Raw genomic sequence first — 16523 nt, forward strand, 5'->3', positions numbered from 1 at the left:
ATTTCTGTAGAAAAATAGCTATGCGAGGGGAAATAGCGCGGTAATACCAACAATCAATACGAAACTAACGATTTTAAATTGGCTCACCCCTTTAGTAGCCTATTGGTCCCAAGCAAACGATTAACGCACCCTATTCTAGTTGAAATTCTATTACTACACTATGTTTGTTTTGATTCGCTATGAAAGTTTGACAGATAACATCAGGGGTGTGTGGATTCATGCAGAACATGCAGGGGTGAGTGAAATAGCTTGGGACTGCTTGGGACCGTTGTTCTGGTACTGAGTGAGCCAAAAATAATAATGATTTTCTTCGGGACCCAGTGGTCTTAGAGTTACCTCTATGGTAATACATTTCACCCCGTTTTAGTAATGCAATGGCAAGAGCAAAATGTGTCCCGTTGTCTCACCGTCAACCAGTCAGAACACAGTAGGAAGAGAATGTTGAGAAAGAAATTTAGAGTAGAGGAGAGGTGGGACAATAAAGGGTGATACGGTCAAAATTTGGTCAATATCAACTTGACGTATTTCTTTCAATTTTGCATTTAAAAAACCTGAACACCCCTCATTTTGAAGGTGTGTGTGTGTAGAATGTTGCTCCTATTTTGATTTTGGAATTCACTCTTCAGTTGTCAAAATGCCGTCCAAGCAAGAAGAGCAGCGTATCAAAATTTTCCGAGCTACTCGCACGCAAAGTTGGCAAAATCGCTAAAAGTTGCCAAATCAACCGTTACAAATGTAATTAAAGTGTTTGGGGAACGTTTGTCGACAGCCAGGAAGTCTGGATCGGGGGGAAATCGAAAACCGGAAGCCGCTGAGACGACAAAGAGAGTTGCCGGTAGTTTCAAGCGAAACCCTAACCTCTCTCTCCGAGATGCCGCAAATAAGCTGGGTGTATCGTCTACAACCGTGCATCGAGCCAAAAAACGAGCCGGACTATCGACTTACAAGAAGGTAGTGACTCCAAATCGCGATGATAAACAAAATACGACGGCCAAAGCGCGATCCCGGAGGCTGTACACGACGATGCTGACGAAGTTTGACTGCGTGGTAATGGACGACGAAACCTACGTCAAAGCCGACTACAAGCAGCTTCCGGGACAGGAGTTTTATACGGCAAAAGGAAGGGGAAAGGTAGCAGATGTTTTCAAGCACATGAAACTGTCAAAGTTCGCAAAGAAATATCTGGTTTGGCAAGCCATCTGTACCTGTGGCTTGAAAAGCAGCATTTTCATAGCTTCCGGGACTGTCAACCAAGAAATTTACGTGAAAGAGTGTTTGAATAAACGTCTGCTGCCTTTCCTGAAGAAACACGGTTGTTCCGTACTGTTTTGGCCGGATTTGGCATCTTGCCATTACGGTAAAAAGGCCATGGAGTGGTACGCCGCCAACAACGTGCAGGTGGTTCCCAAGGACAAGAACCCTCCCAACACGCCAGAGCTCCGCCCAATTGAGAAATACTGGGCTATTGTCAAGCGGAACCTAAAGAAGACCAAAAAAACTGCTAAGGGCGAGCAGCAGTTCAAGGCAAACTGGCTTTCTTCGGCGAAGAAGATGGACAAGGTGGCTGTACAAAATCTGATGGCAGGGGTCAAGCGTAAGGCCCGGCAATTCGGATTTGGAAAAGCGGAAGCCTAACTAACTATTTTTCCTGAATTTTATACTAATTGAACTTGAAAAAGAAATTTAATTTGATTTTTTAAATAAACGATTTCACCGATTTACACGCGTTTTCCCTTGACCAAATTTTGACCGTATCACCCTTTACGCGTCACAAGGTAATATCTAGACCAACAATTGAAATAGGCGGAACAACCAAATGTAAACAATGGCTTTAAACACAAAATTCTCGAGAATCAAAACACTCCCACACAAACTAACAATGCCATTCGATAAAAGAAGTTTGCTCTATCAGATGATGATGTTATATTTCTTGGATGTGCTTTGATTCTCGAACAATTTGCGATTAAAGCCATTGTTTACGTTTGGTTGTTTCGCCTATTTCAATTGTTGGTCTAGATATTACCTTGTGACGCGTAAAGGGTGATACGGTCAAAATTTGGTCAAGGGAAAACCGAACTTTTTGTCAGCGCGAACCTCAACCTGAGCTAGGTTTTAAAAACAAACGAACAAACTGACGTTTGTCAGAAAACAAGCAGACCCAATCCTGATACCCGATCCAGGTTGGAACTGAATAATAAACGAATTCGCTATAAGCCAACTGAAAGGTTTTCCATTTATAATTACTAAATAAATTACTGATATATCATTAGGAGGAAATGTTCGTATCAATTAGTCTTAGTATGATACGAGAAAACATGTCGTTGAGAATATCATCAATAACTTATCAAAATCTAACCCCCTTAAGTACTCATCCCTTATGTAAGTTCTTTAGTGCGAATGACACTGATGAAGACTGCACATTGTAGTCAAAATACGTATCTGTCATGGATACCAAAATTAATTAAGTGGAATTAAATGGAACCTTTTTTGTTGTTTTATTTATTCTGGTTGGCCAAATGTAAACATTATCAAAAATTGGTAGATTTTGAGACGCTCTGACTCAAGATCTACATCATCGTCCCAAATCCGTTCGACATTGTTCACATGTCAACTTGTATACTCCTATTAGGTTTTGCACCGTCGGGGTTAACCTCAATCTGATGACAGTTCAGAGGTACTGTTTACGTGGACTTAGTCGATTTTTTTTGGGTAGATAATTTTTCAGACTGCAGTGATATGTAAGTGCTTGTAAACAGTACCACTGAAAAGTCAAAAAGGTTCAGCCAATTAACACTGAGTTCATTCGTGACGTCACGCTGCAGAACCTAATGAAGAGTTCCATATCTAGCGTTCAGAATGCGATGAGCGATTCTCTTCGTTGATTTTCTCTTTTGTTAATAACTCGGCTGGATTAACATTTCTCGGTGCGTTTGATGTTGCATTTGCAAGCTAATACAACCTTTCACTACACTGTATTGTAATAGTTCTGGGAAATTGTTTCACTGAACTGTGGCTATGTGAACGCTATCTATAAAATATCCGCAATTGAATCTTTTGTCGTCCGCTGGAATATTTAATGATGGTACAGTTTTGTGACAAACAACTAGGGGTACCTGGGGTAACGTAACATCTACCGTTGGGGGAAGATGCACTTCCTTTGTTTTAAGCCTAAAATACATTTTAATGTCAAATCCTTTAGTGAACAAGTTTTGTTTACGTTCTATTTTTTCTTCAGAAATGGTCCGCAACGTTCCGACGTCTACTAAGCAGTCATGGACCTTTGAACAACTACGATTGGAACTGGAGGCAGTCAAAAACGAAGTTGTTTTTCTGCCCCAATTGGTCATGATCATTTATAAGACGGCAAGGAGAGCCATATTGCCCCATTATTGTTGCCTACGAGCCTGCCACCGGGCTGATTTTGCCCCATTGTTGAGGTGCATTTTGCCTCATCATCATGGTGCGTCTTGCCCCTTTGCTGTAGGGCATAATACCCCAGCACTGGTGAATTTGCCCCGATCAGTAGCATTTCCAGATTATTTTAACGATTTCTTAAATCACTTTTTAAGGTATTTTTTCGAAGTTTTCTTGTGAATATAAACATTTAAATAATGCTCACGAGAATTTTGCAATACATTATTTTCACTAATGTTTTTAACACCTTGGTGCATTTTATCCCAGGAACCCTTAATAACATGATATAAACAGAGCTTCAACGGTAATGTTACGCCACCGCTGATCTAACTAACTCAAATTAAATAATATTTCTCTCAAAATCGTTTGAAGTGGGATTACTACAAATTGAGTAAACGAATCACAAAAAATGAGCTATATTCAACGGCCGTGTAAACCATAATAACGTTATTTTAGTTGAAACATAGATGGCGTGCAAAAATATGTTATATAGCATCAGCGTTCACGGACAGAATAAACAACTCTCGGACTGAGTCACATTTACTCACTTTTTTAGCATACTATAATCACCATTAAATTTTCACTCAAATGTCTTGAAGCGTAGGTTGTAGCGCTGAGTAACCTACACTGTAACTGAAAAGAACCCATTAATGGGTCCAATTAGACCCATTTTGAAGTAAAGTCGGTTAACCCATTTTTTTAAACTAGTTCGTTTATTTACTAGGCTCAGACACTTTGCGGAGCCAAAAATCCGTATTTTTTTTAATTAACATTTTAAAAAGCAGTAATCTAGGTTAGTATTGGGTTGATTTTTTTTTAAAGATTTGTTTTCCGTCGATCTTGTTTTCCGTGCTGTGCACCAATGCTACCGACGCCAGGGAGGCAGCTCCCACACCTGGACCCTACCTATCGACCCATCAACTCATGAACCGGGGACCAACGGCTTTACTTCCCGACGGCGCCGACTAGGATTGAACCCAGACCTGCTGGGGTGAGAGGCAATCACGCTTACCTTATTGGGTTGATGTTATGGGTAACAATTTCGGTTATAAGGAGCTACACGCACAAAAAATATTATCGAAATAAAAATATTTGAGGTAAATATAAACATAAACTCAGTTTGTTCTGGCCACAAAAATAAATTAGATTGATTTCAAACGTAATAATGTCTAAAGTCATGTGACATCAATGTTTAAAATGTTTATTTTAAAAATATTCGTGTTGAAAATGATCGCGAATATTTTTGATTTGACAGCTTTATAATCAAAAATAAATATTTTTATTTTAAACATGATTTATTAATTGCTGGGAACCAGCAAAATTTTGCTGGATTTTGGTTTGCTGGCAAATCAGCATTTTTTTCTGAAAATTATTTTGGAAACATTGCTGCTCGTTCAGCAATTATATACGCGTGTTTTTCTTACTTTATTAAACAAAATAATGTAAAAAGAATGAGAACTCATTAAAAACTATTTTATTCAGTTCATATCTACCCTTAAGCACTAAACGTTCAAATATATCCAAGATTATCTCTACTAGCACCGGATGATAATTTTTCCGAAAGAATGTGTTCCACCGTAATAACCTAAAATTAAACACAACCTGCTAAGAGATAATATTTCCTTCAAAGTATTCCCTTGTCTTACCGTTATTATTACGAACAATAGTGAACTTCTTCAGAAACCAGGAATTCTTAATGCAATACATTTTAGCAGAATTTTGTTTCTAAGCGGTCGTCAAACTAATGAGAAAAATCACAAGTCTTTTGGACAGTTTATGATTTGCTGGTTTCCAGCAAACAAACTGATTTACTGGGTTTTCAGTAATTGAAAATTTGTTTGCTGTTGTTTCAGCAAAAATCGTATTGCTGGATCATTTTCAGCAAACTATTTTGCTGGAAGATGAAAACAGAATTTGGTATGTAAGTCTTGACATCACATGAATGAATCCCCGACTTACATCCAGACCTTTGAACCACGGTCTTGAAGAAACATTTGGAGTAATGGAATGTAACCACCGACCAAGAGAATAACTTGTCCAATCGTTTTGACATCTGAGAAGAGAAGGTTGGGTAAAAAAGTTACCCATTTATTGGGTAAAAAAGTTACCCATTAATAGGTAACTTGTACCCATAAATGAGAAATTGTTACTTACTAGTGGGTAAACATTACTCATTAATGGGTATTTTTTACCCATTTAATGGGTCAACCTACTTTACTTCAAAATGGGGGAAATTGTACTCATTCATGGGTACTATAAAGTTAGAGTGTACGCTTTTATAAATTGGAGTGAAATTTTGTGTGGGGGATTAAAGTATGCTAAAAATGTGAGTAAATGAAACTCAGTCCGTGTTTTATTTATTCTGTCTGTGTATACACGACTATTTAGATCAGCTCAAAATTTAGTGATTTTTTACTTATAATCGCAAAAACGTACACTGAAAACTAAACTCACTCAGAGAGTTACTCGAGAGCGACTTTCTACCAGACACATAAATAAGACCTTTTTTCTCGAGGTTCTAGAAGAAGAACACAGACTATTGGCGAATCAAAACAAAGCCAAAACTGATCATGCGACACCTAGTTTTTAGACCCGCAAATTAAAAACTGATGATCTATTGAAAAATATGTGCAATTTGACAGATATCAAAACGTCATTGCCATTTCCACCCACTCGCCATCTGTGAGTCAATCGTTACTTTGATTCTTCAATGAAATTCAAAATTGTTTCGACAGTTCTATAATTTGAAACTGGCAAAACAACGCAAAGTGTTTGAAATTCATCGCTACATATGTGTGCGTATGCACATTTTGTTTGCTTCGGTGATTCGTAATCCAGTATCAGGTAACGAGTTCGAACCACGAATAGTGGTCCCGGACAATTCTGCTGTCGAAACATGTAAAAAAGGTATGATTATTTGCGGAGATCGTTGATCACCTGATGGTCTTAGAAGCAATTTCTGGGAAACCTGGTATCTGGGAGAGACATGATTTAAATGGTTGGGCAGTTGAAAATCTTCAAAATTATACTAAATCATCTTGAAGACATGAGAACATCCTGAGAAGATTTTGGAACTCTCTGATCACCTGAAAGCCGTTGGAATATGTTTTGAGTCACCTGGTGTCATGAGAGAATATCTGGGAGATGTGATTTGAATTGTTGGATAGTTTGAGATCTTCATCAGTATAGTAATACTACCTGATCAACCTGATCAACTTGAAAAAGTATCCAGAGGACTTTATAGGCATCTTAAAACACATGGAATAATTTCTGAGCTGCCTGGTATCATATGAGAGAAAATTTTCTTGATGTGAAAGACGCAACTGCTTTCATGAAATTCTGTGAAGACCCATGGTTTTCCATGAAGTTCTATAATATACTATGAAATTCTTAGAACTACTATGATGTTCCCCGATCTTTTATGGTGGTGTTCTAGTCCGGGTTTCAAAAGGCCTGTCTGGGTGAGTGTCTGGGGTTTCCAGTTCAGTGGAATCGGTGAAATTTTTTTGTCGTTTCTGACGTTGGTCCTCCTTCTACGGTTGGTGTCGGGAAAAAAGAGAGGATCCGGAATAGATTCAGCATCCATTTCGAATTGTCGTTTTACTTTCGACGTCTTGAGAAAGGGTGTTATGGGGATCGGCATTGAAAGCAATGAAGTGACGCTGATTTTGTGGGGTTCTGACGGTTTTGTCAAGCTGGAACTTCATTTGGACACTTACCTAACTAGATGGGTTTCCGGATCCTTTTATTCGGTTTCACGTTTTCCGAGGAATAACTTGAGTCAATTTCTGCCAAATGTAAACAAGGCAGGACACGCTTCAAATCGTTTACCCAAATCCTATTTTGTTGAAATAAACCTGCTTTTGAATTTAATCCAAAAATAAATATTTTTGTATCAAACATGTTTCAAATTTTCTATGAATTACTCATATGGTCTTCGTTATTTAAATGAAGTTCTTCAAATTTCTATAAAATATCCTCAAACTACTCAGAAGTTCCCAAAATTTCTGTAAAATTCCCAAATTTCTATTGGTTCTTCTCAACTTCTATGAAGTTCTCTGAACATTTACGAGGAACACCAATAAATACATCCAAAGAAATTTGAAACATAGTTCCATTCGTGTTTCAAACCCGCTCAGAATAAAACCAAATAGGGGAAATGGATGTCGGCCTAAATGTCCCTAAGTCAGCAATAGACTAAATTTTCAATAGTGACCAAAAATATCTATTAGTACTGTCCCAATGACACGTTCATCTAGATAAAATGGATAAACAGCAGATTTTCAGCGATGGGCCCAATCTTAGATCCATAGGCCAACATTAGAGCCATTTCCCCTACTCGAGCAATTGCAAATCTGGTGCAAAATAGTGCTCGAATAATGAAACTGCAACTAAGCATTGCCAAAGGTGCTTCTCTGTTCTAGTTTAAAATTGAAACAGTCCATACAAAATACAACAGCAATGCGAACGACCTAAGTATGATTTTGAGTCCTTTATCTCCTCTGTGGTAATGGTAGACTCGCAATTTTCATGACAACTATGGTAGTATTCAAAATAAACTGTTTCCGAACTACGCAAAGATATTAGTGAAAAATCGTTTAATCATTCGCACCGCCTTGTTCACACATGATTTACGATTTGTCTAGTAGCATGACTGATGTTTGTAAACAGCAGGTAGTGGTAGGTAATTCACACGGAGTAGAGTCCAGCCATCAAACGAGCACGCCTCCGTCGGGCTATGATTCATTTATTCATTGATGAGCCATTGACGATGAGTCGAGACCGAGACAGCAACGTGCTTGAGAAGAGGTTGTCGATTTACCTGCAGCAACACTTAGTGGCTCGGTTAAAATATGAATGATTGTGCTGCGTGTCAGTAATTCAAGGAAGGCATAGTTAGAACAACTATGTGTAAGAACATTGTTGCAGGCGGCCGGCGCACAGTGGGGTATTTTTAATTCTAGCAGGCCAATAATTTAAATCATCGCAACTTGGCCGAAACACTCTTTTATAAGGTCGGAATAAATCATAAGTTGAATTTCTTTACCGTGCTCATCACAACGATTCTCCGGTTGTGATTTCCGATCATACTTTTCAAACATATTTTTTTTTAGTTTTAACTATTTCAAACTTTTCCGTAGACTAAGTTTTCTCGTTAAAATGTACCTGGATGAAGTAATTTAACTAAATGTTGTTGAAAATTGAACTACAGGCAATTTTTTTAAGTCGCGAATTTGAATCCTTTTGTTAAGTCTGCTCATTAAACTTGTAGCATGCTTCTTACCGGTTTCTATTTTTTTTTTCAAAAATTTCCTAAAATTATTCCAGAATTTGTCCTTTCAAAATTTCTTAGATAAATGTTTAGATTCATTCTGGAATTCCCATGAAATTTTCTCCACAAAATTCTAGAATTTCTCTGGAGGACATCCTAGAGATTTTCTCCAAAGAAGCTCTTATTGTAACTTACATGCAAATCAAAAATGTATTACATTGAATGTAAGCTGCATTTCATATTTTCCTCCCCAGTGAATGATATAAGTTGACGTCTACTTTAATGTTCTTATTCTGATTGCTTAAGACAAATATTTGGGAGTGAAATGCTCTCCAATCAAAGTTCAGAACAGGTAAAGCATGACAATTCCCATTGCCAGTCACGTCTATTTTCTCCGTTACGGAGAAAGCAAGGATATTGTTGATGTAACATCTACTTAACGCGTGGCCAGCGACTCACCAATGCACACTGGGCCAGGAACCGAAATTAGCAAGACAAAACCTCTAGCGCATTGGGTTTGCATTATATTGAATTGATGTCTTTGGCAAAGTTTCTCGGTTTAACATGCACGTTCATTTGGTCATGGAAATCAGTTCCAATTTTCTCCGCATAGATGGTGCTGCGATACTAACTTTCTTATTTCGCATGATAGAGGTTTTCTGTCTTGGGCAAAGTTGTAGAACATAAAATAATATATAAAAATGCCGGAGGACTCAAAGTTCTAGGTCTTCAAATAACAAAGAAATAGTGAATATTGTAAAATTTAACTGAAATTTACATTTTTTGTACTATTTTCCATACAAACGAGAAATCTTTTTTTTTTTATTATAGTCACTTTAACGCTCTTGGGTCATTCGTGACTTGTCCGGGGGTGAGATTTGAACTCGTGACTTTGGCGTGAGAGGTATGGATGCTAACCACTATGCCGGGGTCGCCCCCTTAAACGAGAAATCCTTTATTTTTAACGCCGTCTATCTTTTAAGTCGAATAATTTGCAAGTTTTGAGGAAGAGTTCCCAATATTTTGGGTCGATACAAGCGAAATATTAGCCAAAATAGTGAAAATTACCATGATTTTCATAATCCGGTTTCTCGAAAAGTAGCAAGTATTAGCAAAAAGTTGTTTACCTTCTGAAATGTACCATTTATCATCAATCAAAGCTGAAATTTTGCCGAACATATTATTTTATATATCTGAGATATCTGAATTCATAGACTACAATGTTTATTCAATTAGCGTTCGCCAATGCACGGCTTGCTGGCTGCGTGCGATGGAAACGATGGAATATGTCTCTTATGCTTCGCAGGCTGCACGTTGGCGAACGCTGTACTAATGTATGCACAAAGCTTCTTCATGTATATTCTCGAACATGTGTGCGTGTGACAAATGTTGATGAGATATCTAGATTCATTGTAATTATTTTTTTAATTCTTACAACTACCTGCTATGTTACAATGTCGATTATTGCAATTAATTGTCAATGAAAGACGTCCTCGATGTTTGCAAGACGACTGAATTGTCGAGAATGGTGCTTCCGATATTTTCTGATGGACGTAGGTGACAAAGGGTAAAACTATAATAATGGACAACCAACCTTCTAGTCTCTTCTGCGTAGGTTTCGAATGCCTTTACGTCGATTTCAAGCTTGCTAGATAGCGCACACAGAATTGTAACGAATCGACGAAGGATATCCTCCTCAATTCCTGTAATTCTTGCCGTTATTTCTGGATTCTGAAAAAAATCTTCTGGTGGTGTTGCCATCATTACTATTACCTGACGAAATGAAAATGTATTCGAACGGGTATCCTAACAAGACGATAAAATGATAATCAGTCGTCTTGCAAACATCGAGGACGTATTCCATCGACTTTTGCTGACCTCTCACCCAGTGATGACAATGCAGAAACAGTTTCTTCAAACCGATAAAGAGCAATTTCCAGGACCCGTGAAAATACTGTTGCAATCATCGACATTGCAAGATAACAGGTAGTTGTAAGAATTAAAACAAAAATAATAACTATGAATTACTATACATGAAGAAGCTGTGTGCATACATTAGTAGAGCGTTAGCCAACGTGCAGCTAGCGAAGCATAAGAGACATATTCCATCGTTTCCATCGCACGCAGCCAGCAAGCCGTGCATTGGCGAACGCTAATTGAATAAACATTGTAGTCTATGAATTCAGATATCTCAAATATATAAAATAATATGTCCGGCAAACTTTCACCTTTGATTGATGATAAATGGTACATTTCAGAAAGTAAACGACTTTTTGCTAATACTTGCTACTTTTCGAGAAACCAGACTATGAGAATCATGGTAATTTTCACTATGTTGGCTAATATTTCGCTTATATCGACCCAAAATATTGGCAACTCTTCCTCAAAACTTGCAAATTATTCGACTTAAAAGATATACGGCGTTAAAAATGAAGGATTTCTCGTTTGTATGGAAAATAGTACAAAAAATGTAAATTTCAGTTTAATTTTACGATATTCACTATATCTTTGTTATTTGAAGACCTAGAACATTGAGTCCTTGAGCATTTTTATATATTATTTTATGATCTACAACTTTGCCCAGCATAGCAAACCTCTATCATGCAAAATAAGAAAGTTAGTATCGCAGCACCATCTATGCGGAGAAAATTGGAACTAATTTCTATGACCAAATGAACGTGCATGTTAAACCGAGAAACTTTGCCAAAGACACCAATTCAATATAATGCAAACCCAATGCGCTAGAGGTTTTGTCTTGCTAATTTCAGTTCCTGGCCCAGTGTGCAATGGGGGCCATAGATGCTACGGAGTTGGATAGTTTGGTAGAAGATGGGTCAGGATTCGCTTAAACAGGCGATGCGTCCATAGTAATTGTTTTGTTTTGCTTGATCTTCTACTCAGTTAGCAAAAGTGGCAGGCACCAAGCTAGCCGAGCTCCTCAATTTAAATTTTAGTACCTTATTTTACAAAGACTGATTGAAACAATAATGTAAACAAATAAAAAGGAAGGGTCTCACCGGAATGATCTGTAATTAGTCAACCTTCTCATGCTTCCTAAGCTGGATCTAAATGCATCTCCCAAATGCAGTACCATTTCTTTGATCCAAATAGCCATGGTGACGTGTAATAAGTGATCCCATTTGCTGGACGGGCTGAATATGAATTGGTTCAGCCTCCGTTAGAACTTATTTGAATTGCTTTCTTGTATATTTTTCCAAGAAAGACTTTATTGTTTTCTACAACTTTGTCTCAGACGTCATTTTGATCAGAAGTTTCGTTTCCTTGCTACAATTTTTAGAAAAAAAATCAAAGGTACTATTTTAAAAATCTAGCCAAATTCAAAGTGGTCGAATTTAGGCAAAAATGTGAATCATTGTCCATAACAAACAATTACACAAAGTTTCATGCAAATCTCGGAGATGGTCAAGTTTTTACTATTTGTCATTTGGCGTGAATCTGCTCAAATTTAAATTGATAGGGGAAAAGTTGCCTTCGGCAATACCTTAACCTATGATCGTCAGGGGGGTAAACAACGTCCATGAGAGCTCAATTTTGGTATGTGGATACATTGTGTTTCAGAGCAACTATTGGCCAAATTTGAGTGCTCTAGGACTTTGTTTACCCCCCTGACGATAATAGGTTAAGGTATTGCCAAAGCCAACATTTCCCCTACCTGTTACATCGTTGTGAGCTTTGAATATTAAATAACAAGTATAGAGCATTGTTCGCCTATCCTTTGAGTACATGTAAAGCATCAATTTAGAATAAATTTTGGTTAATTTAAAACAAAAATCGGCTTTTGGCCAGCTAGTTGGAAGAAATTGCCCTGTGTGCGGTGCTTCGGGCGCTTCACTCATCAGAGCAATTGTTCTTATCATATAGTTGTGATAGCATTAATAAGGAACTGCAAGGAAGTTGATAGTTCGATGCCAACATTTCCTTAGGGCGCAACCGCTTTTGTAAACAATGACTTCAACCACTGATTTACGGCAAATTAAAGCTCACTCGTGCAAACTAACCATACTAACTGCAGAGGAAACATCCCTCTGCTTGATGGTGTAGTTAGCAGTTTCGCCCTTTTGAAATGTTGCATGAAGAGTTGATCCACTGAGACGTTTCAAGGTCTAAGTCAAGTTTATACAATGTACTAATGGATCCATTCTTACTAATGAAACGCATAAAGCACGAAGCACTTCATAAACCACCGACCGATTACTCCGTCAGCAAATAAATGTCACCGCGTTGCATACTGATCTGACAAGCTGTTCGATTAAATTACCAATATTGCTGATAATTGCGGTGATAATTATGTTCTAACACGGTTCTTCCGCCCTCTCACTCTATCGCCGACTGCAAGCGGCCGATCCGACTCTCGAGACAGGCAGACAAGCCGGCTGCTGTCTGATAGCTAAACTCAGCAACTCTACTGAACTAGATTACCGTCGATCGGCTGCAACAAGCGCGTGAAAACAAACAACAACTAGTAGTTAGTTAAATAATAACAAGTAGGTAATTAACCACCCACCCCCTCCCTCCCCGGACCCACCACCTGGTAACCGATCGACAGAGCGCCAAATCTCCGCTCGTGGATCTTGGGGTGTCGGTGAAATATTGGTCAAGCTCAAGCTCGGTCTCGGTTCCCCGGCAAGCATCAATGCCAAGAACCGCCAGTCCGGTGCCGGTGCTGCAGCGTTCTATCCCTTCAAGGACGACCGACGACATTCGCTGTGGTTGGCCCGAGGCGCCGTTTTCCGCTAGTTGCGGTTTGCGACTGCGCCGCTGATGATAGCTCATTGTCACGTTGTACGTGTGCGGTTTCGAGTGGATTCCTGGGAGACACCTAATGAGCTGGGAGTTGTCGGTAGTAATTTTTATTTTCTCTGTGATTGACAGCAGAAAAAAAAACTCGATCAGGGTTGCTTCCACTTACTTCGCTATAATTTTTTTTTTCGGAATTATTAAATCATTAGATGTTATGATGATATTTTGCACTTGCAAGTTACAGTAAGAGATTGTACAGTATGAGTTTGACACATGAAGCCTGTCAATTGTGCATGCAACCCTGAACTCGATTGACATTGGATGAGGATGAGAATGTGATTTTTTTCTATGATGCAATTCGTTGATTAGATTTCATCATATATTTTTTTCCAGTTCAAACAACCATTCTGAGGTGATAATGGTGTTGATTGAACGGAACGGAAATTGGTAGGGGGGAATGATTTTCGTCTCCCGAATCGAGAAATGGAAATGTTTTAATCTTAATAAATGGTGATAATGATTTCATTAATGAGGTGATCTATTATTGATGAAGGGCGTGTGTTATTCAAGCTATTTCTGTTTAGATTTGGTTATTGTTTATGAAGAGATCCGCCAATACGGTGCGGTCCCAGCATAGCTTGAATGTCCGGGAGATTTAGAGTGTGGAAAGATGATGACCGTATCTTCCAGCTGTTGAAATATTCAGACAGGACGTCCAGGCTTCTCTGAAGTTTGGCAGTAAGAGTTTATTATCTTCACTAGGAAGATTGGAAGATCGTACTGCTCCATGTGTTCAAAGCCATTTTGCCAGACATTGTCGAACGTTTTTTCAACGTCCAAGAACGCCATGGCAGATGATTTCGACACAGACTTGTTCCGTCTGAGAATGTTTGCTACTCGAGTCAGCTGGTGGACGGTCGAACGACCTTTCCGAAAACCAAACTGTTCCTCGAGTAACAAGTTAGGAGCCGGTGGTAGACTGCTCTTTCGAAAAGTTTTGATAAACCTGAAAGAAGGCTGATTGGTCGATAACTTGAAGGAGAGGACGGATCCTTCCCAGGTTTCCGGATGGGTATGACTTTAGCTGACTTCCAACACGAGGGGAAGAAGCCAAGTCTGAGTCACTGATTAAAAATCTGTGCCAGATGGTTATAGAATGTGGAGCTCAGGTGTTTAAGGTCTAGATTCAGGATGTTGTCGAAACCTGGGGCCTTCATGTTTTTAGATGATTTGATATAGGCGAACAGTTCGTCAGCCGTAATCTCGGATTCCTCGAGAAAAATATTAGGAATCTGATGGATCACAATCTGGGAGAGAGCGGATCCTGATAGCAAAGTTCTGATTTCTGAGGTCCACCATGCTAGCTTGGATGGTTTTTGTTAGGCGATTACAGTGGGTCTTCAAGACAGGCAAGCCAGAATGCTGGTATTGCCTTCGAATGGAGCTACGGAGTCTTATAAGGTCTTTGGTCATTCTATCAAGGTTCAGAGCATAGCTCACCTATCTGGATACTGGAACGAACGTGTTGTTCCCTGGCCCGGGATATCGCCTCCTCGATGGAACGCAGACAACGGTCAACGTCTTCGGGCGTCTCCGGAAGGACACCGTAGTCGACAGTGGAGTCGACACAGTGTTGGAACTGATCCCAGCTGACGCGATGGTAGTTGCGTCGGAAAGCTTGGAATCGGTTGACGGATGATGATTTTTTTAGGTTGGAACATTTCTGGGCATATGGTATCATTGTGCTTGCCATACGATACACAATTTCATGCATTTGTAAAGGCATCGAAAGCTCAAAATTAATAACTGTGGAAGTGCTTCAAAGTATTCTGTTGATTGACACTTTATTTCATAATCAGGCTAAACTTAAGTGGAGAACTTTTTCAGATTTCGTCATAGGGGAATTTACGTATTCTCGTCAATCTAAGCAGCGTCTGAACTTCTATTAGCGATTTCTCAGCGTCACACACATACATGACAGGTTTGTTTGTTGACATTTATCTGCTTCCTGCTGTTCTACCAATTCCAATCGACAGAATTGATCAAAACGGGTTGAAAATGTTTTTACAACGCTCCAAACTTCTCAGGTGAGTTTGACTATTGTCGGCAGCTTCTTTTTCTTCGGCACCCTTTCCATTTGAACTGCGTGTTAACCAGCTGTTCTATTATCGGCAACTCGAAATCAGCCGTATTTTGTAGTGTGTGTATTTCATTTAAAGAAAAATATGGCATAACAGGATTGCACAGTCGTAAAAATGTAATCAGATTGAAGCTGAAAAGGTAAGGAATCTGCTTAATACATTCAGCGAAGAGTTTTGATGAAAAAAACAGTGAAATTAACGTTTCAACTTCGGTTGCCGAGAACAGTCAATGAGTGCCGAAGCCATACTTTACCCTATGTATTTGCATTTTTATGAGGTTCTGAATTTGAAGTTTTACAAAGTATGAAATTCAAAATGTCCAAAATAATAGGAAACATCGACTGCATTTTAAATCAATATAAAAAAATGCATAAGAAGATCACGTAGTCTACGTCAAGCATGTGGTCGTATCTTGTACACAACCCCTCCATTTCTTTTAAGTATTTAGAATAGAAAGATACTTTTATTTTGGCCTGTGGTTCAACAGCTTTTTATTAATTTATCGGTATAGTTTTGGACTTTATTGGAAGAGCCGGAATGAAGTTTGACTTATTTTAGTAAAAAGCTCGATTTTGTAACTTTTTACAAAAAATCACCACTTCAGCAGTTGTTCCAGATCTTCCGGAAAATTTACCACTTTTACGGTTGATCCGGATATTCGCCAAAAATATTAAATATTTGCCACCAATTACAAAATTTTCACCAATTTATACCAAATAAAGACTGTATTCGAAAAAATTAGACTGCATTTGAAAAAAAAAGAAACCAATTCTCTTCAAACTTTCAGAAAGTAAAGTAAGGAAAATGGCTCTAATGTTAGCCTATGGATCTTAGATTGGGCCCATCGCTAAAAATCTGCTATTTATCAATTTTATCAAGATGAACGCGTCATTGGGACGGTAGGTACAAGTGGATATTTCTGGTCGCTATTGAAA

Source organism: Ochlerotatus camptorhynchus, unplaced genomic scaffold (genome assembly GCF_037179485.1).
Source record: "Ochlerotatus camptorhynchus isolate MF236.1 unplaced genomic scaffold, CSIRO-AGI_Acam_v1.1 ptg000201l, whole genome shotgun sequence".
In the NCBI taxonomy this organism is placed as follows: domain Eukaryota; kingdom Metazoa; phylum Arthropoda; class Insecta; order Diptera; family Culicidae; genus Ochlerotatus; species Ochlerotatus camptorhynchus.